We start from the raw sequence: 25,809 nt of genomic DNA, 5'->3' as shown, positions 1-25,809 counted from the left end.
GTTGGATATGATAAGTGAATCCTTCCAAAAGCTGTTCTAGAGTCAGATGCACTGGAATCAATTTTGTAATACAAATATATAATATGTATGCATACACAAATATTTTGTGTGCTTGATTCATTTTTCTTTTAAGACAAATAATGTCTATACCACAGTAGTTAAGGAGAAGAAATGGTATTCTAACTGACTAAGATGGCCATCACATACAAAGGAAGTGTTCAAAAGATGGTAGCTATTAATGGTAATAGCAGTATTAAAGCAGAAGATGATAATATAAAATAAACTAGAAACATTTAGGAAGAGCATATTATCTGCAAAATTAGTCATAACAAATAGAAATAATGCATGATTGTTTTGTGTGAAAATTGACCACTGTGTAGAAATAAAATTTCTCAAATAGTCCTAGAAGAATTTTTCTTGGGTGAGGTCAGCAATTTCTACCTACTGTATGACAAGTTTATTCCTATCTTATTATAATTCAGTGTGAATGCTGAGTTTATGAAGAGCAGTGAAATTTCTATGTTCCTATTTCAAATGATTGTTCTATGAATTGTTATAAAAGAAATTATTTCCAAAAAAATTTGTAACTACATATTTGTTGTCCTTATCACAAATCTTGAGATTTCTTTCTCTAGATTGGCCATAAATCTCCAACATTGCTGTGGCAGGTCCTGAAGGGACACAACTAAGCATGTTTACCATGCATTTTCAGTGTCCACTCCCTTATTTTACAAAGTTCCTATGTGACCAACAGGTGACTTGGTGTCTCACCCACAGGAAAGGCATCAATACAAGCAGATAGAACTTTGTCTGTTGTCTGCCCTGTTTCTATTTTGATAAAGAAGGCCATTAGCTAAGAGAACACTGACAAGAGCAGAAGTAGCTCTGATCGTGTCTGTAGGTGAGATAGGGGATACAACACACACACACACACACACACACACACACACACACACACACATACACATCAATCAAATAAACAAACAGACAAAAACAGGAGAAAAAGCCACACAAGAAAAGCAAAGTATTATGTAGCAATCCAAGCTACAAAGCCCTCACAAAACAAAGGGTGATGAAAAGCTGCTCATGATACACATACTTAACAAACATTTTGGAAGAGATGGGGGAGGGGAACCCTAAGGACTGATTTCATTTCAGACAGAGAGTAAACAAACAACTTTCCTGTGGTGACATTCTGGTATATTTAAACCTAGTCACCATGCACACTAGCAGGTCACATAGTGACTGAATGACTCTAGCACATCTCAATAGGCCATACCAAGCATGATATTAATGGGGTGAATGAGTAGCTGTCTCATAGGTAGCTGGTCACCAAGAGCTGGGTGTGTAGGGCAGATATTGTGACTGGCCACTATGAAAAAGTGTAAGTAAAGAACTTGAAAGTGTCCAGAGAATCTAAACCCTACTTCTGGGATGAGAAAAGAAAATTTCTATTCAAAGTTGATTCCGAAGAAATGAAATAAGAATTTACAACACAGTCATTTTTCTTTTTTAATTAAGAAAAAATTTCATTTATTTTACACACCAATCAAAGAGTCCCTTCTTCCCTCCTCCCACTCCCCCAGCCTCCCCCTCCCAACCCCCCATTGCCCCCCATAAGAAAGCAAGGCCTCCCATGGGGAGGCACATTCAGTAGAGGCAAGTCCAAAACCTTCTCCCTGCCTCAAGCCTGCACAAGGTGTCCCATCATAGGTAGTGGCCTCCAAAAAGCCCACTCATGCACCATGGATGGATTCAGATCCTACCACCAGGGGGCCCCCAAGCAGATCAAGCTACACAACTGTCTCACTATGCAGAGGGCCTAGTCCAGTCCCATGCAGGCTCCACAGCCGTTGATCCAACCATCATGAGTTCCCACTAGTTTGATTTGGTCTTCTCTGCAGGTTTCCCCATCATGATCCTGAACCACTTGCTCATAGAATCCCTCTTCTCTCTCTTCAACTAGACTCCATTTCTGTTAATCTATATGTTGCCACGTGTTCCATGGCTTTATCTGTGTACCATTACATGCTGCTCCCTGGATGGTGAGCTGGTGTCTCCTGACTCAGCCTTCCTCCTCCCAGAATTCTTATCCCGTCTATACTTCCTGCCTGGCTACTGGCCAATCAGCATTTTATTAAACCAGTGTACAAAAGCTTTATCCCACAGCACTAGAGCTCTACCTGGTGTTTGGCTGTGGATCAACAGAGTCATTTTTATTCTTATGCCTCTTCTTACCGTCTTTAACTAATTGTGACTACAATTTTATAAGTTTCTTTATATCTTCTCTGCTGTAGTTAAAACCCAGTTCTCCCCATAAATCTTTAAGTAATCATTTTACAACCCCTGCTTAGAATTAGTTAAAACTTCCTAGAGCACAACAGATGCTTCAAATCTTTTTTTTTTTTTTCCCTGTCAATCTGCTATTGTGGTAACAGCCTGAATATACACATTCTTCTCAACCTTCAGGATCATTGACCATACAGTCACTTAACAATCATGTAGACCCTGTCCTTTTTATGTTAAAAATTAATGCTATATACGAAGGTTCAATATTTGATTTTGAAATGCATATTGAATGTCTGCTTTCCTAAAGACTTTTATTTTATTTTATTTTTCTCAGAACTAAGTTCTGTCCAAGAATCAGTTATCATATTTTATGACAAGTATGGGTTACTGAGTGAGTAAAATCAAATCTGCATATGTGTTGATCTTCTGTTATATGTTCTCCTTAGGGGAGTAGGGGGAAATTGAAATATGAATGGAATTAAAGCGCTTTAAGAAGTTAGTATAAAGCCGGGCGGTGGTGGCACACCTGTAATCCCAGCAGTCGGGAGGCAGAGGCAGGTGGATCTCTGTGAGTTTGAGGCCAGCCTGATCTACAGAGCGAGAAACCCTGTCTCGAAACCCCCCCCCCAAAAAAAGAAGTTAGTATAATGATAAAGATAACATAGAAATTTTAAAGATAGTATCACTAAATTATATAATTGAGTGTAGACTAGGGAGTACTTAATGATGAGTGATGCTGGGGGGGGGGTGCAGATTATAATTATATCCAATATAAGAATAAAAAGTTGATATTTGCCTGATTTCCTTATTAGTATTTCTATATTTATTTAGTTATAGTATTTAGGAAAATGGGCAATATTCAGTAGGTACAAAATAAATATATTTTTAAAAAAATAAGTGTCACCTATAAAGGAGAAACATTAAATAGGATCTGGAACTTGATATGACCTCCAGACAATAGGAAAGACTTTCATAGACCTATGGGAAATTGGAAAATTCTCAGTTCATGTGAAACTGAGTATTGTATTAATTCCTAATCAGATTTTCCACTCATTATAGAAGAACAGCAATAAAGAAAAGAACACTCTATTTATTCTCATCACTGGGAAGGATGCAAATATGGAACAGTCAGTGAAACAACTTAACTAAGTATACAGTTTTAATATTTATTCATTACACACACATATCTATATCTATATCTATCTATAGATATAGATACATAGAGAGAGAGATCCTGTTTTGAATGATGTTTTCTCAATATATTCAAGTCAGCACTCTAGGGTCTTATTTGAAAAGGAAAACATGCATGTCCATTAATGAATCGGGTCAAAATGGGATTCTTCATATTTAAGAAGCATTTCATCTCTTGATTCTAAAACTAAAATATAGATTTAATAATTCCCACGTTACAACTCTGGTTGCTGATATGTCTATTAAGAGTAAGCTGTTAGAGCATGAAGATATTTATATTATTTTTCACCAAGCAATCTAAAGAAGACGAAGCTTTCCCTGAGTTTAATAAGAGCAGAGTGGGGATCTCCTCGTAAACCAGTATATGGTTCTGAACATGAATGATTTCCATTGTCTGATCCATGGAAAATGAATTCAAGAGAGCAAAATTTCAAGACTTTTGAATACAAACTAGCGGTACAGTAAAAATCAATGCTAGTAGCTTAATCCAAAGGTTAAGTACTACTTCAACTTTGCATCATCTGCTGTTTATTAACATTCCCAACATCTACATACACACACACACACACACACACACACACACACACACACACACACTCAGTGAAAAGCTAACTTTGGTATATGGCAAATGAGCTTCCTATCAGACTATACACTGACAGACATTTACATATTTTTATAGATTGAATCACTTGATAAGTGCAAATCAAGTTTCATTTTTCCTGCAATTTGATATCCCATTATATAAAAACAGAATGTATTGACTTCAATCTTGAATTCTATTTTTGTTGATTTTGTTGTTTTCTTCTATAAATAACCTTATACTTCTTTCATTAATAAAAATAATTTTCTCTAAGATGTACTGATGACAGAAGTGTTTCTAGAAGTTATGACATGTCTGTGTTTGCTGTGTTTAATTATAAGGATACCTGCGGCAAACATACATTTTCCAAAGTATTTAAGTTATGTTTATGAACTTTGTTATTTGACTTTATTGATCTACTATTTTATCTTATGCCAACCCAAAATTTATTAATTTTTACACACATACACACACACACACACACACACACACACACACACACATCCTTAAATATATACCTCATCTTCCACTCTTAGACTGCATTGTTTTATTGTCTTGGAGGTCCTTAGTTACTGAAATTCCACATACATTTTAAAATGCATTTAAATTTTCAAGATAAAATTATTTTCTGCTTTTGATTACATTGTCTAGAATTTGTAGGCTAATTTAGAAAGAAATAACACCTCATAATTATCAGATATCTCCACATTGTGGTACAGCATTTTATTTAATTCAGTATTATTTTAAATTACACATTAAAATTATAATTATGCCATTATTATAGTCTCTTGTTCTCTTATTACTCAGAAGTACAACATATCACTGCTATTTTACACTATTTTAAAATCCTATCTTTATCATTACTATTTTACATTATTTTAAAAATCATATCTTTTAATTAATTGTTCCTTTTGCTTGTGTTAAAACTTTTTATTTAATTATTTTTTGTTACTGTTGTGATATCGAGGATTATGTATTTCTTACAAACATTTACCCTTCATATAAAGCATATTTATTGAGGATGCTCATGAACCAATGACTAGGGTTACTTACTCCTGTAGACCATCTTGAGCGCTAGCCTTATGTCTAAGTGTCTAGACTTGTTATTCATATTGCTAAAGGTACAGAACTCTTGCTATTACTCACAGACTATACAACCTTTAAAATTTAAGGGACTAAAATACTACTGATCAGATAAAATGTTGTATGCAATGTACTATGATTGAAGCAGAACAGCATTTTCCTACTAAAATGCTATAAAGTCTTCAGGCAACCTGAATTCCACTTCCTCAAATTAATACATTAATTAGCACCACTTCCTGCTGGGAAAATTAGTCTAAGAAAGGAAAATATTAATGCTTTTAATATTTACTTTGATGTTCATCATGTTCAATTGTCTCACAAATATCTTTATTTGTTCTCTGAAATCACAAACACACACAAAATTTCTGTCTTTGACCTCTTACCTTTCACAATTCCTTTTCCCTCTCTTATTTCTATTTTCATATGCTGAAGTTTAAATGATTTATATGTTATATCTGAAAACCCAGAGTATTCAGAAATATTTTTTTAATAAATTCAAACTACTCAACTCTAATTGGGACACCTTTATTAGATGCTGCCCCTCAAGGTTCAGGAATCTTTGAGGAAGTGGAAGCAGAAAGATTGTTAAGAGCCACAAGTGGTAGATGATTTCAATGAAAGAGCATTTTCCAAACTCAGCAGGACGGATATACATATGAACTCACAGAGATTTCAGCAGTATGCATGAGATCTACATGAATTACACAAACCCCCAGCATGAAGAAGAGGACTTGGGCATACAGCCCCATTCTTGACCAAGACTCTATTTGCAATTAAGAGCTTCTAGGAGAAGCCTGATAGTGGAGGTGCACACCTTTAATCTCAGCTTTCTGGAGGCAGAGGCCAGCCTGGTTTACAGAGCAAGTTCCAGGACAGCCAAGGCTACACAAGGAGCTTGTAGGAGAGAGACAATGAGTTTTCTTTTTTATTAAGAATTTTTTTTTATTCATTTTACATACCAATCACAGATCCACTTCTAGCCTTCTCCTGCCCCATTCAGCCTTCCCCCATTAACCCACCCTCATTACCTCCTACATGAGAAGTCAGCAAAGCCTGGTACATTCAGTAGAATCACGTCGAAGCCCCTCCACCTGCCTCAAGACTGTTCAAGGTGTCCCACCATAGGTAGTGGATTCCAAAAAGCCTGCTCATGAACCGGAAATGGATCCTGATCCTACTGCCAAGGGCCCCCTTAAGCAGATCAAGCTACACAACTGTCTCCCTTATGCAGAGGGTCTAGATCATGATGGGGGAACCTACAGAAACAACCAAATCAAATTAGTGGGAACTCATAAAATTTAGACTAACACCTCTGGAGCCTCCATGGGACTGGACTAGGCCCTCTGCATAAGTGAGTTTTCTTCAATAAAGTGAGACACAGGGTATATCAACTGCATTTCAGGGCAGTCCTTATGCTCAGGAGGAATTGGCTATTATAAAACATACTCGTGTGTGTGTGTGTGTGTGCGTGTGTGTTCCCGTATTCCCTTTTCTTCTTTCTTTTCTTCTTCTTCTTCTTCTTCTTCTTCTTCTTCTTCTTCTTCTTCTTCTTCTTCTTCTTCTTCTCTCTCTCTCTCTCTCTCTCTCTCTCTCTCTCTCTCTCTCTCTCTGTCTCTCTCTCTTTCTCTCTCCCTTTCTCTCTTTCTTTTCTCCCAAGTTTCAGAGGGTTTTTTTTGAAAGTTGAAAAATAGGCCACACACAGACTGCTGCAAGTAAAATACTGCTTGGCTTCCTTGGTTTGTACAGGGCTGGCCAAGCAGGCAGCAGCCCAAAGGAGAGTAGGTGTGAGTCATGGGGACCTTTTGGAAGTCCCCTCACAGGATGGTCTGGTTGGTGAAGCTACAGCTCAAACTCCTTGTGAGACAGAACAATTGAGTTATTAGACGGGGACCTGAACAAGGCAGTCCAGGACACTGAAGGTAGGAAGTAGATTTTAATGCTTTAAGAGGCTCTTCTTGCCCATATGACCTCAAAAGTTGTGGGGGTTGTTGTTGTCCATGTTCTTCTCTATCTAGACTAGGACCACATTGCTAGACAGGATATAAATTTGCTACTGAAATGTGGCTCCACGGTGTATGATGGCCCTCTCTCTTAACAGCACATCTTTGCTCACAGTCAGCCTTTCACAACAGAGATACTGAGAGAGAGTACTGCAGATAGGACCATGTAAGCATCTGGGTAGGTATGTTTCCTCAGATTCAGGACGGTCTCTGTAGTGTTCTGACCAGTTACTCGAAGTGAGTGATCTGGAATCAGACCAGATAGAGTTAAGACTTGATCTGGCTCCACATACTGTCAATCAGATGCACATATATTTGCCCCTGCCCATCCTGGCCTAAGAATACACCATGCTCCAGGAGGATGGTTCCCTGCATCAGGTCAAGATCCAGGAGATGGCTCCAGTTTCCTATTTGGATGATTATGCTGGAAAACCCTCTGAAGAGGCTTCAGGGATCCAGTGAGAAGAGGTAGATACCACACTTGATTATATCACTAATAAAAATGTTGAGTTTCTCTATACAACATAGGATCTCATGTGCATATTAATATTTTATATGCCTTTTTACATCTGTCTATATGTAGATAGCATATACTTACACATTTACAAACCTCAGATTGTTATCTCTCTACCTACATGCATTTATCTTCATCTGTTCTATTAAATTAATTAAGCATCTTCTCAGGATTAGCCATCTTATATCACATTATTAGAACTAAAAGAGATTTTAAAAACCCCTCTAGGGCAGTATTCTTTTTCTCAGAGCAGTTTATAATAAACAGAGGTTTTAAAAATTGGCCCTGTTTCAGTTAAAAAGTTACATACTTTCATTTTTCTGTGTCTGAAAAGTGTGGGCATCCTGTATATTTCTTTAATTGAAAATAGATTCTTCTTTCAAATATTACACCTTGAGCCCAGTTTCCATTCCATCCACTTCTTTCACTCCTCCCAGCCTCCTACCCTACCCCCCCCCTCCCCAAGATCCACTCTTCATCCATTTCCTTAAAGAAAAGAGCAGGCCTTCAAGAAACAACCAAACCGGACAAAACAATGTACCATAGGACAAAAAAAAAAAAAAAAAAAAAAAAAAAAAAAATCCTCATGTGGAGGCTAGACAAGGCAACCCAGGAGGAAGAAAAGAGTGCCAAGAGCAGCCTAAAGAGTTAGAGAAGCACCTGCTCCCACTATGGCGAGTCCCACAAAAACACCAAGCCAACAGCCATAACATATACACAGAGGAAATGGTGCAGAACCATGTAGGTTGCCATTTCAGTCTCTGGGATCCCATGTGATCCCTGCTTAGTTGACTCAGTGAGCCATGTTCTCCTAATGTCCTCCATCCCTTCTGAATCCTACAGTCTTTCCTACCCTCTTCTGTGTCAGAAATCCCCAATCTCAGAGAGAAGGTACCCCCCAATGGAAACCTCCGATTTGGATTCTTTCTCCACATAATATCTGACTGGCTGTGAGTCTGTGCACCTGCTCCCATCTGCTGCTGGAGGGAGTCTCTTTGATGACAACTTGACCAGGCAACGATCTGTGAGTATGGCCGAAGATCATGAGAAATCATCTCATTGATTTTTTTTTCTGCCAGTCATGTTTATTTATACCCTAAGTCTCTAGGCTATCCATCCTTGGGTTCCTGGGCATCCAGGCAGTGTTGGGCATGGGACAGTGTCATGGAGTGTGCCTCAAGTTATACCAGACATTGGTTAGCCACTCATGGAAACATAAATTAAGAAATTAAAAAAAAAGAAATTCAACCATTAATTAGCTTTTTGAAATCACAGTGGAAACTGGAGAGCAGGGGTGCAGCTATCTATTCCCTAGAGATTTTATGGAGGAAATAAAATAAATACAGCATAGACGTAGAAACTTAGATATAAGCACAAAAAAAATCAAAATAAGTTGCATATGTTTTGTGGGACTAGGAAACCAGGAGAAGAATGATTGTAAAAATTAAAATATTTGGCTCAGCAGTAAAACAAAAAAACTCTTTATTATCAAATTAAGTTATGAAAATCTGATAATAATTTAACAGAGTCTAAAATTACTGTTTTCAATATATTCTTATAAAAATAAAATGTAACAAATGAAGTCTTGAAGGAGAATGTCTTATGTCAATTAAAAGAGCACAGCAAATAAAAAAAGATTTACAAATTTTAGAAAAGACACAGATATTAGAGAGGTTTCCTTGAGTTCCAGTTAGAACAGAATATGTCATCAATGGTTCAGTGCTTTTAATATTATAAGTGTGGACCTGTATGAAATATGATAGGTATAGACATAAGGATTGGACATGGTAATTAGTTTTCTTCACTTGAAGATATGTATAAGTCATAGTGAAAATCCAATAGAAATTTTGATCAGTTATGAAAATTATAACTGAGATGTTACAAGGTTATAATAAGAAGTTCTATCAAGTCTGTCTCCTTGGGGCTATCATATGTAATATTAAAATATCTAATAAAATCATAGTTAATAACTATGTATGTTTCATGTCCCACAATATTGAGAACCTATTTAATATTAGATGTGAGGATCATCATTAAGAAATCTAAGAAATGCACACAAAGGAAGTGAGTGGTCATTAAATATATAAGAATTGGTTGTTGTATGTTGAGATGGCTACCCCAAGTCAGGCAATTGTCCAAATGGGAGGGTAGTACAATCGAATGGTCACCTTCAAATGCTTGGAAAGCAGACTAAAATGGAAAATAGTGGCCCAGGCAGTTGTTGCCTGAGCTCATCAACTAAAGGTCTTATTGACAAATAAATCAGTGATATGTTTTCCATTTGTTTACTCTGGAGAGTAAAGAATACAAATGGTGATTTCATAGGATTTCCTGACAAAAAAATGAAGCCTTTGCAAAGGAATTAAACATTAGAAAGTTAATGTTTCTTATGATCTCATCTAACCCCGAATACAATACAGATTCATTGATAGTTAACTTCTGGATATTAGCTCTTTTAATTTGGAAAGAGAAAAAGTGATATCTTTACTACATAAATATTCTGCATGAAATTTTGCACTAAGCTTGCTCTCCCTTTGTATCAAGTTCAACTGCAATGTCCTTAGGTTAGTCATTAATCTTTTCAGCTGTGCTGTGATGCTGACATCTCAGAAGAGTTCTGTCATGTTCACAGAACTCTCATCTAATCTAGCACATTGGAAAGTGAATTCACGATCACATGATGAAAACTGCAGTTTCAGGTTTCACTAAAATAGAGCTTTGAAATATTCTCCATTGAAATTCCCCTGCACTTAAAATGTTTTGGCCTTTGTTCTGTAATACAAAAAGGATCTTACCATGTGGAAAAAATCATCAGAAACTTTAATGAGACTTTATTCTTAGACATATAAACATGAACACATTCTGGACAATGGCAAGGTTATCAAACAGATACAGCATCCATCTGGAAATTTTCTTGGATAGTGTTCTACCCTCCCATTGTGTAGTAGATTGGCACTCATGCAAGTCAGTGGCTGCCGATCCAAGTAAGCAGTATCCAGTGAGGTGATCTTCTTTTCATAGTACGGCCAGCCAAGGACACATATATAATAGCCGCTGCTGATTTCCTCTGGGTGGGTGAGGATGATAGCCTGTCAGCCTCTAACTGGATCCTTCAGACATGCTATTCTCCACAAGTCATCGACTCTATCTTTAACTTTCTTTCTAGGGAAAAATATAAAGAACAAGTCTAGAGCATTGTATGTCATATGGAAATCATGAAAAAAATATAAAAAAAAATGCACTGACCTCAATTCCATCTCTGAGTTTAATACAATATCTTCAGCCCTTGCCAAGGTTCAGTATGTTCCTTTATTGCTGTGAAGTCACAGTCTCTTTTTCTGTAACATCATTATTCAATTTTATACCTAAGGAAGTGCAAAGGCATTGCCTAATCCTTACGTTTACACACAAACAATAAATTCTCTCTATGCTCATGATGTTAATGCACTCAGCATCAACTATGGAGGAGAAAGAACCACAGAGATTGAGACTCATGTTTCATAAGACCTTATAGAATGCGTGGATCTCATGATGAGCTACTCAACATACCGTGATAACTTTTACCATGATTAAACTAAATATTCATTATGTTTTACCTGGCAGTGTCTCTCAAACTACGCATTTGATGAAGCATATTAAGGAGAATAACCAATGAGAGTATTCTAGTATATATTTTAACAAGTTGGTTTTTTTTAACTTTTTTTTAAATTTTAGAAAATAAATTACCAAATTCCATGTGTATTAGATATTTTATGCATATGGACCCTATAGATAGTTCTTTAAACATGGTTGTACAAACAGTATTATTTTAAAAGTTTTTAATTGAAATAAGATCATATCATTTCCCACCCTTTTCCTCCCTCCAACTACTCTCAGCTACTTCCTTCAAACAGGTCCCATGGCCCCACTCTAGTATTGATAGCTTCTTTCTCTTTGATTATTATTGCTGTCTACATATACATGTGAATCTGTGTGTGTTGATGCATAAATATACATAAATACAATCTGTTTACTCCATTTTTTTTGGTGGTGTGTATATGGTTTTGAGGCTGACCCCTCTGAATTGCACAACCAATCTGATTGGCTTTGTCTTGAGTTTTCAGTAGTTTAGTTACTATTAAGTTGTGTTTAAGTGCATTTATTGTTCATTTTATTTTAAAATATAAATTAGCTGTAAATATTTTATAGGAGAGTAATGAGATGTTTGATACTGATAATTCTCTATTTTATTTTTAATTATACTTATCAATCCCATGTTATTATATTAGGCCACCATTTTGTAAGATAACTAGAGCATGCAGTTGATATTTTTCTTAAGATTCCAACATCAAATCTCACTACATTTATCAAATTTTGGTATAGATTGATAGATAGATAGATATAAAATTAAATTGTGAAGGGTTCTCTGTTGACTAATTAATGGTGCATAATTCTCCAGGAATAAAACTAATAATAGGTTCCTTTAAGCTTATTTAACCAAAGAGAACTTTATTGAGAAGTATTTCTCTAAGTAATATTCAAACTTGAGTATGCTATTACAAATTTCTCACATCTGAACTTTTAGTACTTTTGATCCACTGTATTTTGTTTTTAGACACTGTACAATGTCTTCTCATTCTTTCTGTTTATGAAGAATTTCCTGTTTCTCTTAATGTAATGTCTTCTTATTAAGGATTCATGCTATGGATATCGCTCTGTATAAATAAAATCCCGATTGGCCAGTAGCCAGGCAGGAAGTATAGGCGGGACAAGCAAAGAAGAGAATTCTGGAAAGTGGAAGGCCAACATGTAAGATACTGGTAAGCCACGAGCCACGTGGCAAAGTATAGATTTATAAAAATGGGTTAATTTAAGAAAGAAGAACTAGATAACAAGAAGCCTGCCAAGGCCATACAGTTTGTAAACAATATAAGTTTCTGTGAGTTTACTTGGTTGGGTCTGAATGGCTATGGCACTAGCAGGTGAGAGAGATTTGTCCTGACTGTGGGCCAGACAGGACTGGAGAAAACTTCAGCTACAGACTCAATTTTACTATTGTTACATTTACAAATATACCCAGACTTTATAGGCTGGGCTAACTCATTACACTAATTGATGGTATATAACTCTTCATAGTTTTAAGTAGTTTAGTAAATTTCAAATTATAATATCTTTGCCATAATATGTGAGACAAAAAAGACACTCTTCTATACATCTCCTTTAAATTTATTTAAGCACAGTTGTTTTTAATCAAGAAGCACACCTGTGAATTTACAATAAAGAAAATGAAAGTAAAATAAAGAAATCAAAATGTTTCTAAAACTGCTACAAATTCCAGCATGAATTTTACTAAAATACTTTTCAGCTTCAGAGTATCATTGTTTGCTAATCAGAATTATTCTGTTGTCAAGGCAAGTGGTAATTTGCTTTTCAAGAGACTATTTCAACTCTGTCTTTGAGATTTCCTTCCTAAGTAAAGTCTCCCCATGTATAAGTTCTGATTCTCTGACTCTAATAGAACAAGCCAGATTGCATGTAAAAATGGCTACCTGGCAATAATTCCTTAACAGGCTGAGAGAAGAATACACTATTGATGTTATTATAAATACTAATTTTAGATTTGCTACAGTGTGAAAACCCATATGCATAATTGATGAGTTACAATTTTTTTTTTCATTTCTCAGCAAGTAATGCAACTCCTGAAAGCAGCATTTTATCATTTCCTGTAATAATCTCTGGTGGTCAGATCCACACAGTTACTTGCACATTTTTTGGATATGATTTTGACAGAAAAACCATGTTCCTTAAATGTGTTCATGTAAATATCCCATAATTAGTTTTATGAAATTTATATGTGAAACAAATTTAATTATATTAGCAAAGATTATAGGGGCAGATGTGTAGAAATTTAAGAGTTGAGAAGCTGTTCACTAAATCCTGATAACCCAGAGGATAGCATGAAAATACTTATCAATGTGCTCTTTAGTAATTGTGATGCCTTTCCAAGTTCTGCTTCAAGCCATCGATTCTGAGTGGTTTTGCTATCCACTAATTCCATTATATCCAGCGTGAATAAACAATGGTAGAACATACTTTCTGGAAATTTTGAAATGTATGCAGGAGACTTTTCTGCATACATTCCACCCAGATAATGAGCTCTACCAAAATATATAAACCCTTATATACATTCCACATACTATTTGCCTCCTGGTGAGTGTGTCCATTTGTGAGGATGGAAGATCATTATTCCAAGGTACAGCACAGTTTTCACGCCTAACCCCGAACAAATACTGATTCAAAGATGCAACCTTTTTTTTACTCACACAATTTAGACATCTGATAGCTGATTTATTTAATGAAATCATTTTGTGATCAGAAAATATGATGGTTGTTATTAGTATTTCATCACAGATGACTTTATCCTGAATGACTCCTTATTTATTAGAAACATTAGTAATTTTTAGAATCCAAAGAATCAAAAAGTGTAGGCAACATGCTTTTAGAAATGCTTGTAGAATTTTCTTTTGGAATAATTAAGAACACTTAAAAACAGGCAGAGAATTTTAAATAACTTTTAGAACTAGTCAATTGATAAAGGGAAAATTTACTCATAAATCTTACCTGATTACTTAATGCTGTTTGAGGTGTCAAATTATTTCCTTATTAAATTTCACATGATCAAAATATAGCTGGACGCCAAAAGTAATGTAGGTGTTAAAATAAGCCACTTTTAGGTTTGTGAAGAAAGACAGACTTGCTTTCTCACTCTAGAAAATAGTATACATTTAAAGAAAATATATAAAAATAAAAGAAATACTATAGTGTAGTCATGTAAAAATATGTCCATTGAAATGAATAAACATAGCCATGAAAAGATAAGTGGGAATCTAGGTACACAAGTGTTTGGATGGTGGTTTTAGAACGGGAATATTTCTTTTCGATCTTGCCTCTGACGTAGAAATACACAGGCCGACAATTTGTATATTTGTGTGTGTGTGTGTGTGTGTGTGTGTGTGTGTGTGTGTGTGTGTTATGCATGATGTGGGTGTGTGGTGTGTGGGGGAGTGTGCGTGTCTGTGGTATGTGGTGTGTGTGTGTGTGTGTGAGTGTGTTTATATGTACCTGTATGTTTGTACATGTGTATACCAGAACTAAGTTTAATGACAAAAGCCACTATCCCCAAATATTCTATCTATAAAATATACAAGAGTCTTTGCTACTGTCAGAGTATCCAAACCATATAATTTGTGCTCTTATTTAGAAAAAGATTCAATACATTACTATTTGGTGAGATGTTTTCCTTCTTCATTAGAAAACACTGACATCACTTTATTCTGTGATATAACCTATGATATTAGATGTCTGAATGAACAAGTGCTGAGGAGATGGCTTACAGGTTAAGAGCACATACAGCTTTTGCAGAGGCCTTAGTTTGGTTCTGGCACCCAAACATGGCAGCTCACAATGGCTTGTAACTCCAGCTCCAACTGCTCTAATACCTGTTTCTGGCCTCTGTAGACAGCTACCCTCAAATGCACACATTCACACACAGACTCATATATTTACACATAATTCATAAAATATAAATAAATAAACAACATATTACCCAAATTTAATAGGCCTCAATGATATTTGAAGTAAATGTATATATCAAGTACTAATTCAATATAATAATTTATTCACCCAAATTTCTGTAGCATTCTCAGAGGCTAAGAAAGTTGAACTACTACTTCAAAAATTTATCTTCAAGTGCGTATGAAATTACCAGCATTTTATTGTAAAAGTAAATCATGATTTTTAAATTGTCTCTCTACCTTATTATTTTCAATTTATAATATTTTAATTTTACAAAATATTATATTAAAATTAAATATAAATCTTGATTATTTTCTTTACATATAATATTATACTGTGTTTAAAAAATCTGGAGGGTATAGTACATCTATCTTTCATATATGTATCTTAATGTCTGTATTAAAAACCATTGCATATACTAATTTTGATATATGCATATTATAGATAGATAAATTGTGGAAGAAAGTATTGTTTTACTGGAGTACAGAGGCTTCAGTGAATGAATCCATACCTGCCATTTTCAGGAAGTGCCATTTGGAAGTTGAGTCACTCATGGTCCAACCTAACACTTATTTGGCACACATTTTTAGTTTAAAAATTAACAATAAACAAAAATATCAACTATAAATATATATGCACACACACTCAAATTTATACATACACACACACACATACATACATACATACATATATACACACACACTTGCTGTTAGGTAGTTTCTAAATTATGTAGATTCCACATTCTTTGGCTTTAGAAACAGAATTGCTTAAGCATGATAAAATCAAAGAAGATTGATGAAGGGATTCTTGAGGCATAAATAACATCCCATTGGATTATGCAATTATCTGAATAACTGGAGAATGATCATTAATGTAGGAAGCTTGACCTTAAATATATCATGCTGGAACTTCCACACGTTGGTAAACTGCATTGGAAATGACACAATAATTCTTGCAAGAAAGATCTGGGTGTTTGTTTGTTTGCTTATTTGTTTTGTATTCTGAAACTTACCTTTAAATATTGGAGCAATTACTATCAATATAGCTGCAGCTACTCTATCCAAAAATAAAATAAATCTTTTTGGCTGATATTACAGCACCTACTGAGAGATAAATGAAATGGCCAGCTATTGAGTGTAGAAGAATGGGATATAATCTAACATTTTTATTTTGATTATTTGTGCTCCTACACTGAGTGAAATGTCTAGGATTGCCAAATATAGATAAAACACAATCAAAGACGGTATTTCAAAAGTTATTCTATGAATTTAACATTTTTAGTTCCCCAAGCAAATGAATTAGAATAAAAGAAAACTATGTGCCATGTCCTCATAAACATCATTCCATCTAGACCAGAGGAGAACACTTTCTTTGGTTGATAGGGATGTCATTCTCTATGCTGTGATTATGTGTTGCTCTGATTGGTTGAAATAAAGCTGTTTGGCCAATGGTGAGGCAGAATAAAGTTCTAATTAGAGAGAGAGGAAAGAGAACGACAGAGCAGAGAAGACCCTGCTCGCTGCCTCCAGGAGAAGCAAGATGTAAAGGTACCAGTAAGCCACAAGCAGCGTGGTGAAGTATAGATTTACAAAATTTATAAAAATGGGTTAATTTAAGATGTAAGAGCTAGCTAGTGAGACGTTTGAGCCGTTAAGTCATACAATTTGTAATTAATATAAGCCTCTGTGCGTTTATTTGGGTCCAAGTGATTGCAGGACCAGCAGGTAAGAGAGATTTGTCCTGACCGCCAGCCAGGTGAGACACTGGAAAACTTCTGGCTACATCTGATTGTCCTTCAGGACTGCTATCATCACTGATTCAAAGAGAGAAATGCCATGAGTGGCTTAAACTCAAACCTTCATTTGCATGTCAGATTTGCTGTGGTTTGTGCAAACACCTCCTCTGTGGCTATGAAGCAGGAGGCCTGGCTTCCTTGGTAAGCATGCTGAGAGGTAAGTTTCCCTGCAGCTCTCTCCTCTAGAGTTGTCTCTTTTGTTTTAGTAAAGCAGACCAAGACTGGCTAGCACATCAGAAGGAAGCTGCAGAGACCTCAGATTAGCAATGACAGTACAGACAGCTGAGCAGCAGCAACAGCTGAGAAAGCTCAGGCAGAGCTGCGAGAGCAGCAAGGTAAGTCGGCTGCCAGAAAGCAGAGGAAGAGGCAGAGCCTCAAAAACAAGGGCCAACGACAGCATCAGCAATAGGATGCTGGCAATAGAACCTGTGGTGTGGAATATCAGTTTAAGATGTGCTGCAGTCTGTGTTCGTTTATGTCGCATTTGTTTAACTCTGCAAAGCTGTGCCACTTTGCCTTCCTAAAACACCTACTCGGTCTAATACAGAGCTGAACAGTCAATAGCTAGGCAGGAGGAAGGATAGGCGGGGCAGAGAGAATAAGAGGAGAAATCTAGGGAAGAGAGTGAGGAATGAGAGGAGGAGAGGGTGATGCCCAGGGGCCAGCCACCTACCCACACAGTCAGCCATGGAGTAAGAAGGAAAGAAAGATATACAGAGTAAATAAAGGTAAAAAAAATAATCCCAGAGACAAAAGCGTAAGGAGAAATGGAATAATTTAAGTTAGAAAAGCTGGTGGCTGGAAACAAGCCAAGCTAAGGCCAGGACATTCAAAAGTAAGAATAAGTCTCCATGTGTTTATTTGAGAGCTGGGTGGTGGGCACCATAAGAGTATATACATACATACATACATATATATATATATATATATATATATATATGGGTGTGTGGGTATGGGTGTGTGTATGTATGTATATGTATATACATATGTGTGTGTGTATATATACATATATATATATATACATATGTGTGTGTGTATATATACATATATATATATATATATATATATATATATATATATATAATGACTGCCTCTATCTTTTACTTAAAAGCCATCTTATAGTAAAGACACAGTAGATTCATTTCTGTTTGTGAATAAACATGTTTCTCAAAGACTGGGCTATGCCTACCTGTAACCTTTACAAATGGTTCTGTACTGCCTGTTTGAGGAAAACCCATCTTTGTTTCAAAATTTTGTGAATAAACATGTTTCTCAAAGACTGGGCTATGCCTACCTGTAACCTTAACTACAAATGGTTCTGTACGGCCTGTTTGAGGAAAACCCATCTTTGTTTCAAAATTAATAACTATTTTGCAACCATGCTTTTGTTTTATGGGGTCGTTATGACTAACTTGTAATATGTACATTCTATTCCTAATACCCTACCTCTTTCCCCCCATTTGGAAATTCCCTACCCCTGAGCTATTAAAAACCTTGTCTTCCTCATATCCAATGCTGACTTCTTGAATCCTCCCTTAAAGGGAAGGCAGACTGTGTGCACAAATTTTTTTAAAAAAGCTTGCTTTAATTAACTGGGCCATGATGATTTGGGTTGGTGGTCTTTCCCCTCCAGTCTTTGGACTTAGCAGCAACTACATCCCAAGTGTCAGTGTCTGTGACAGCAGCTATAGCAATTCATAGTAGCTGAGCAGTTTGAGAACAGAGCAGCAAGGGGCAGTTATAATGGGGGTCAGGGTAGTAGAATTAGAAAAAAAGGTAGGCAACTGAAATAAACAGTTATAGACATCTAAAAGAGGGATAGGGAAATACAGGCCCTGGGCACTGGAAGAGTCCTAGAGAAGTGTCAAGTCTTTAGGGATAAGGATGTCTGGCAGCCCAGGCTTGACCACTATTAGAGTGTGAGGGATGCTGGTTTACTAAGCTTACCAAGGTCTGTGATTGTTTGTAAAGTTAAAGCCCCCACTACCTGTGCATGCTTTGAGCCTTACAAATTGCCACCTGCTGCTGCTCCTGACTGTTGTCATTGCTTGCTGCTGTTGAGTCAGGAAGGCTGAGAAATGGAACCTTCTCACTCAATTAATAACCATAGGAGTAAGGGGGCAGAACTCAGGGGGGATTACAAATCAGGGATAATTGTTATCAACTATGTTAGATTTCCAAAGCAACATAAAGAGGAAGTTTTGACCTTCAACAGACAGGACTGTGTTTGCTAGCAGATACAAGTAAGAGGTAGACTCTCCCCACCCAGAAATTGAGGGCTCTGCCAAGGGAAGACATTGGCTGTGGCCTTTTATATGGACAAGGTGAGGGGCTTGGGAATGAGGAAATTCTTGCAGCTGTATCTGATGTTTCTCTCCTTTATGAAATTGTTTGCCCAAGCCAAGGCAGATAACCTTGGGAGACAGGCTGTCTCTCATCTAGAGAGATGGTCCTTTCTGTGCTAACCCCGAAGGTTGACCAAGGTTCTCTGGAGTCTCCATAGAATCCTGTTTTACAATTGAGGCATTCTGTCAAGATGCACTAACAACGCTGTGGCTATGAATTTAGTGTTTTCAATTCAGATGGTGTCTCCCGTGCCTCTGGCTCATCTAGGATTTTCCACCTAACCCAGCTATTCTCCTTCCAGATAAATATATGAAGGCAATAAAAACAGCAAACTGAAGAACTACAGCATGGCCCTTTTTTATAGGCACTACATATAACTAAGGTAGAATCAGGAGACTCGATCTAGGAACCATAAACCAATAAGGAAAATATAACAAGTGTGTGTGTGTGTGTGTGTGTGTGTGTATGTATGTATGTATGTATGTATGTAGGTATGTATGTGTCTGTCTGTCTGCATTCATATGCATAGAATACTTAAGTTCGTTTACAGAAAATCTTGAACTGAAGAGCATTTTACTAAATGAAATAAACTAAACAAATAAAGACCACTCTACAACCTCTCTCATATGTGGAACTTAAAAGTGGAAAACTGGATTCTGAATAATAATTACTAGATGTGTTTGGAAGGGGGCTGTGGACAAAAAAGGTGGAATTTGATCAACATGCAAGTACTAATGTGTAACAATACTACCCTAAATCTCATAAACGTGTCAGCTAGTATGTATTAATAAAAATGTACTTTTAAATAATCTATATTTAGAAAGTAAAATGATCAAATAATGAAATTGTATATAAAAAGGAAAATAATTTCTCTATTTCAAGTGGAAACTGAGTATTTAATAACCTTTTTTTTATTATCTCTTCCACACATTGGCAAACACTAGCTTGTATTCTGGTTCATGAATATATGTATTTCTGAACACGTCTTACAAATAACTTTTGAGCATATGTAGTTTTGTTCCTGGTAAGGTCTTGCCCATATTATGCATGTATTAACCTTTCATTTCTTTATTCCAGATTATTGCTCCATAGTGTCCATGTTCCTAGTTTTGTTTACCTATCAGCAGTGGATATGCATTCGAGTTGTTTATACTGTTTGACTAATAATGAGGCCACAATCATGTCTATATGGTTTTTTTTTGTTGTTGGAAACCCAATGTTGTAATTACTGAATCATATTATAGTTTGCATTTTACTATGAAGAGTCTGCCAAAGTGTTTTCTTCAAAGATGCAGTATTTTGCATTTCTAACAACAGTTTACTCATATGCTAATGTCCTAAGAACTTTGTCAAGACTTGTTTTCTTTTGGGTCATTCCTGTTGCAGTGCTAATGAGTACACACTGGTCATACTGTAGTTTTAACTTAACAAAGAACTAATTTTGTCAAAAATACTTTCAGGAATTAGTTGGCCCTTGTTTTGTGCTTTTGTTAGACTAACAATTTTAATTCTTTTTTTCTTTCATTTCAAAATGAATGACATATTAAAATAACACCAAAATGTTCCTTATTTGAATATAATTATACTGAATATAAATAGATAGATTAAACTTCTCAATAAAAAGCAAAAAAAAAATTATGGGAGGGGACAGGGAGTTGGAGGAGACTGATATGTGTGTAGAGAAAATGAGAAAGAGTAATGGAGAAGAGAATATCATGAAAATATATGATATAGATTTATGAAGATATCATAAGGAAACCCAGTATCTTCTATGCTAAAGATATTCATGGTTATATATATGCATATGTATTGCAAGACTAGCACACATTTATTTCCTAAAGAACAGTACATGTATGTAAAGAAAGAGTTTATAGAACATACAGGGAAGGGCTATTTAAAAGCAGGACATTAAAAAAGGAAGGATGGCAAGAAGTCAGAAATGCTGGCTAGAATAGTGTTGATAGTGAAGATTAAACTTCTTTCAGTTGTCTTGAAAAATGTGAGTGAAAATAGCTTCACTTATATGCTTCAGCATGGTTTCCGTCTGGAGAGTTGCATGCTTTCAAAGGATTTAAAGTAGAGAGGAAAAGAACTGTGATAAATCATCGGATAGACAATGCTTTCTGGGTATTTTATGGACCTAAAAATGAACAAACAAGAATGGAATGTCACACAAAACAGTAACTTAGAATAGATCTCCTATACCACTGCCAAGAGTGCACTCTTCATTTTCTGCTATTTTTTCCTATTTATCTCTGTATTCTAGGACACAGAAATACATCAACACATGTAATAAATTTTATTTTAGAAAACTATTTTTAGGATTCTTGTAGCTATCACAGCAGTGGTTTCTCTGGAACCCATGCGTACTGCGTTGATACTTCATTCTAAAATATGCATCTCACAGCCATCATTTTTTTAAATGTTAACATGCTAAAGGATATTGGTCTTTCCTAGAAAAGTTTCACTTGAATTAGTAATGTTAATGCTTTGGGAATAATTTAAGAATGAGGGATATGTTCTGTGGTCCAAGTATATTAAATTTATTAGATAAGATTTTTGATTCAAAGAAGTATTCTCAACCACTGTTGAATCCCCTAGCACTTTTAATATTAATGTTCTTTGGAGAAAGTTCAGATAGTAACTCAACATAAAAACAGAAACTATTTAAAGAGCAGCCTGAGCTTTCTACCTACAATTCTTTTTCGTATCTGACATTATTTACTTAATCATATGAATGTAAATTTTTCTTTTGTCTGCAAGCTTTTATATTAGTACACTCAAAGGTGCACAAACAAAATAAATAATTTATGTTTATGCTGCTCAAAGGCTGGAGGCTGTTTATACTCATGGCTTCTTAATCATTTTAACTTGATATTTTATTATTGTTTTAGTAAATTCTGACCAGAGAGATGAGTTAATCTATTCTTAGAATTTCGACTCATCCTTCAAAATAAAGAGGAGCATCACAGCATGAGTTTCAGCAATAGAATGTGCTGAGATCCTTCATCCACTCCCAACACAGTCTTTGCTCCTATACTCTCTCCTGCTCTGTACCAGTTAGTGAGCAAAACCCAATGTGAAGTCACAGTCTCCTGATATTTTTCTGTTACTGTGAGCTGAGTGATGTGCTTGCGAGAAAGACAAATGTCTTATGCATTTACCTGCTGGTCACAGTACACAGTTAATGGAGGGGACAAATAAAAATGGATGCATCCATCAGTTGATGCTTCAAGGGTCTCCTTGCTCTACCAGCATCTGCATTTTCAAGGGAGTGCACCCTTGAATAGGAAACATCAATCAAAGTGTCCAATCAGGAAGCACCATTAAGAAGGTCAATGTTGAGATGTCAGTATCTTTAAGAGTATTTTTCTATTGTGAGTGATCGGGGAGGAGAGGATACCATATCATTCAATGTTTTTAATCAGAGTACCAATTTGAGGTCAGCAGAGATAACAGATCTCCATCGTTGTTGCTTTCTGAATAATTTGCACTTGGATTTATTTCATTTTGCTTACCTTTTCTTCTGACAGTCAGAGCACAAGATGGGTGTTCCAGAGTACCCACAGATCCGCACGGATGTAACTGCTGAGCAGGCTTGTTACTTGAGCAGGCCAATTGATCTTCGCTTGGTTAACTTCTGAGTACACCCATTTGACTGGACATTCTTATCTGCAATTAAAAAAAAAAACAAGAAAATACTGTTTTCTTAAAAAAAATACATATAATAATATATAATGAATACACAAAGCACATAATGTACATAATACAAAACCTTCCTTATCAAAATTAGTCTCAGGTTGTCACATTTTGGTAACTGCTGCTTCTAAATTATAATTGTGTGAATTCACTCACACAGAAACTTCCTCGAGCTCTAAGGACGCATGGACATTACAGATTCCTCTCCAGAAAGTACTTAATGGTCATTTCTTACCAAAGACAAGTATGGCTTGTCTTTGGTACGCCTGGCGTACCTCACCAATTGCTGCATTCTCTCTCTCCTGCACCTTTCCCAGTGAATAGTGTTTGGCCTTTCTTTAAAGTCTCTAATATCCTTTAACATAGGCCTCTCTGTCCACAAGTTTTAGCACCCCAGTTTTCTTACCCTCAGAACTGTTAAAATCCACCTGCTCTACTCTGTTTACCTCCCATTTTTCATTTTCAGTGCTTGGCTCTCAATTTTCAGTATAAACCTGGCTAAAAGCAACCAGGAAAAACATAAGCACAGAATGCTACACTCTCTTGATTTTCCTCTTCTCGTTAAGTTTTAGTTCAGAACCTCACAAATTTCCAGGATAGAGGGGGGGAAAATCAATTTTCAGTGTAAACTTGTGAAAAGCAGCCAGTAATATCCATGCTGCCATCAGAATTCTAGCCTAGCTTGAAATTGTTTAGGTTAAATTAACCTTTTCGTCATTTTTTCAATTCATCTTTATTCCCATTTTTGGGGTATGGGGAAACTTAGACGAATTATTTGCCCGAAAAATGAGACAGCTAATCTGTTTTCAAGTCACAATAAAAGGTTTGTTTCTACCTGAAATGTAGTGAATATAGTCCTCCGTATCTGTATTTACATCAATGTAATGGTATACTCAATGCCCAGCAGCACAGGTCATTAAGCTCTGCCTGTACCACTAATGGAGTTTGTCTAGCCCACATCTTTAACTTCTTCAAATTGTTTGTATGAACTAGTTTCAAAGATCCAAATAACCCACAGTCAGGTTTACTCACAGCCAGCTCTCACATTTATTTACCCCAGGGACTTTTGAGGAGTGAGAGATAAGAGATTTAGATAGTAATGTAGAGGGGAGAGAAACAGATAGAAACACAGGATAGCCTCGGGTGAGCCAGGATCCTTACCGGCCCAGAAATTTATTCAAAAGGGATTTTTATAACAATGCCAAGGAGAGGGGCAAAATGTCTCCCCCTTGCTAGATACAGCCAACTGTAGACCCTTTGAAACACCAGGTACTCAGGTCTGTGGTCCAATCATCCTCTTATGCAGTCCTGCTGGGTAAAGCCACCAGGAAACCTCAGTGGGCTCCAACAAGCCATGACCCCATTTCTCTGGCAATATCCCACTATATTATTCAGGTCTGCACCACTATGAAACAATGCTTCCAATAAGCAAGAAAGTTAATGAAAATATTAATTAGTTCACAGTTTCAGGGGACCTTTGGGGATCATAGTTAAAAAGGTCACAGTCAGTGGTCAATGAGCTCAGGGCACCATCTTGGCAGTAGCAGGTGGCAGAGGCAGTTCCATCATGGAATGACAGGATCAGGACACAAAGAGCCAAGGGGGAGCTAGGTGTTGGACATGAAACCCGAAGTCCTGTCTCTAGTGAGCCCCTTCTGCAGCTTGTCCATGCCTCTCCATGGTTTCATAGCCTGCAGCACAGCACTGCCAACTACCGAGAAAATATACAAACGTGTGCACAGCTTAATAGACATCTACTGAAACCCTTTTCTATTGTCACTGTTTGAAGACACATTACTGCCATATTTTGTATGCTTGTTTAAAGAGTTTATGTCCTGTTTGGTGATGATAGTTTGTCTAGTTGTTTTAGTCACTAGTTCTAATTTTATATACAGTGAACATCCATCCAGTTATGTTAAAGAAGTTTGTGGACACGTAGTTTGTTGAATCAAAAGATTGGGAAAGAGAGGAAGAAAGGAGAAAATAATCCTTGAATTCTTTAAGTTTGAAAAAAAAAATGTACTTTTACCAGAAAAGCAGAACATTCACTATCTAAAGTTGTACAGAATGAATCCCATCAGACGTACTGGATTAAAGGGCCAACTCATTGCTGGGGCTCCTGAGTTGGTACACACAGTCTTTCTGTTTATCGGCACCGAGCTCCTCTCTTTCCTCTGCAGAAACCTCGCACGTGGTGTTTCTCCACCTCCCTGAGAGGTGGGAGTGTGACAACACAGAGCATGGGATCTGCCAGTTGGCTCTCTGTTAGTCTCTGCCAGAGGAGAGGCTAGAGGGAGCATGAGAGTCTGGAGGAAGGAGAGCCTTCCCACCTGTTCATGCCTGTTCTTTACAGGGTCCTGACAGCCACGCTTCTTCATCTTGTCAGCTACAATTTCTTTTAACCTGGAAACCCAGCCTTGTCTTGCCCCTCAGTTGACCCTGGGATTCAGGCTACATCAAGCCCTGCACACCTCTCACAGATCCACATCACATTGCTGTCTTATATCTCCATAGGCTTCTGACAATGGAGCCTCATTCTATTCCGTAAGGGCGGATTTTTAACCATTTCATGATTCTGTTTTTTTTTTTTTTCCCCCCAGGAATTCTATAAAATATTTTGAATTTTGGTGACCTCCTCTGACCTGAACTGACACCTGAACAAATGTACATAGGCAAGCACACACATATACACTTAGATAATAATAAAAAGATAATCTTAAAAAAAATAATTGTCTCTTCCTCTTAAAAAACAGCATTA

Source organism: Peromyscus leucopus, chromosome 18 (assembly GCF_004664715.2).
Source record: "Peromyscus leucopus breed LL Stock chromosome 18, UCI_PerLeu_2.1, whole genome shotgun sequence".
NCBI classification, from domain to species: domain Eukaryota; kingdom Metazoa; phylum Chordata; class Mammalia; order Rodentia; family Cricetidae; genus Peromyscus; species Peromyscus leucopus.
This window is presented reverse-complemented; position numbering follows the sequence as displayed.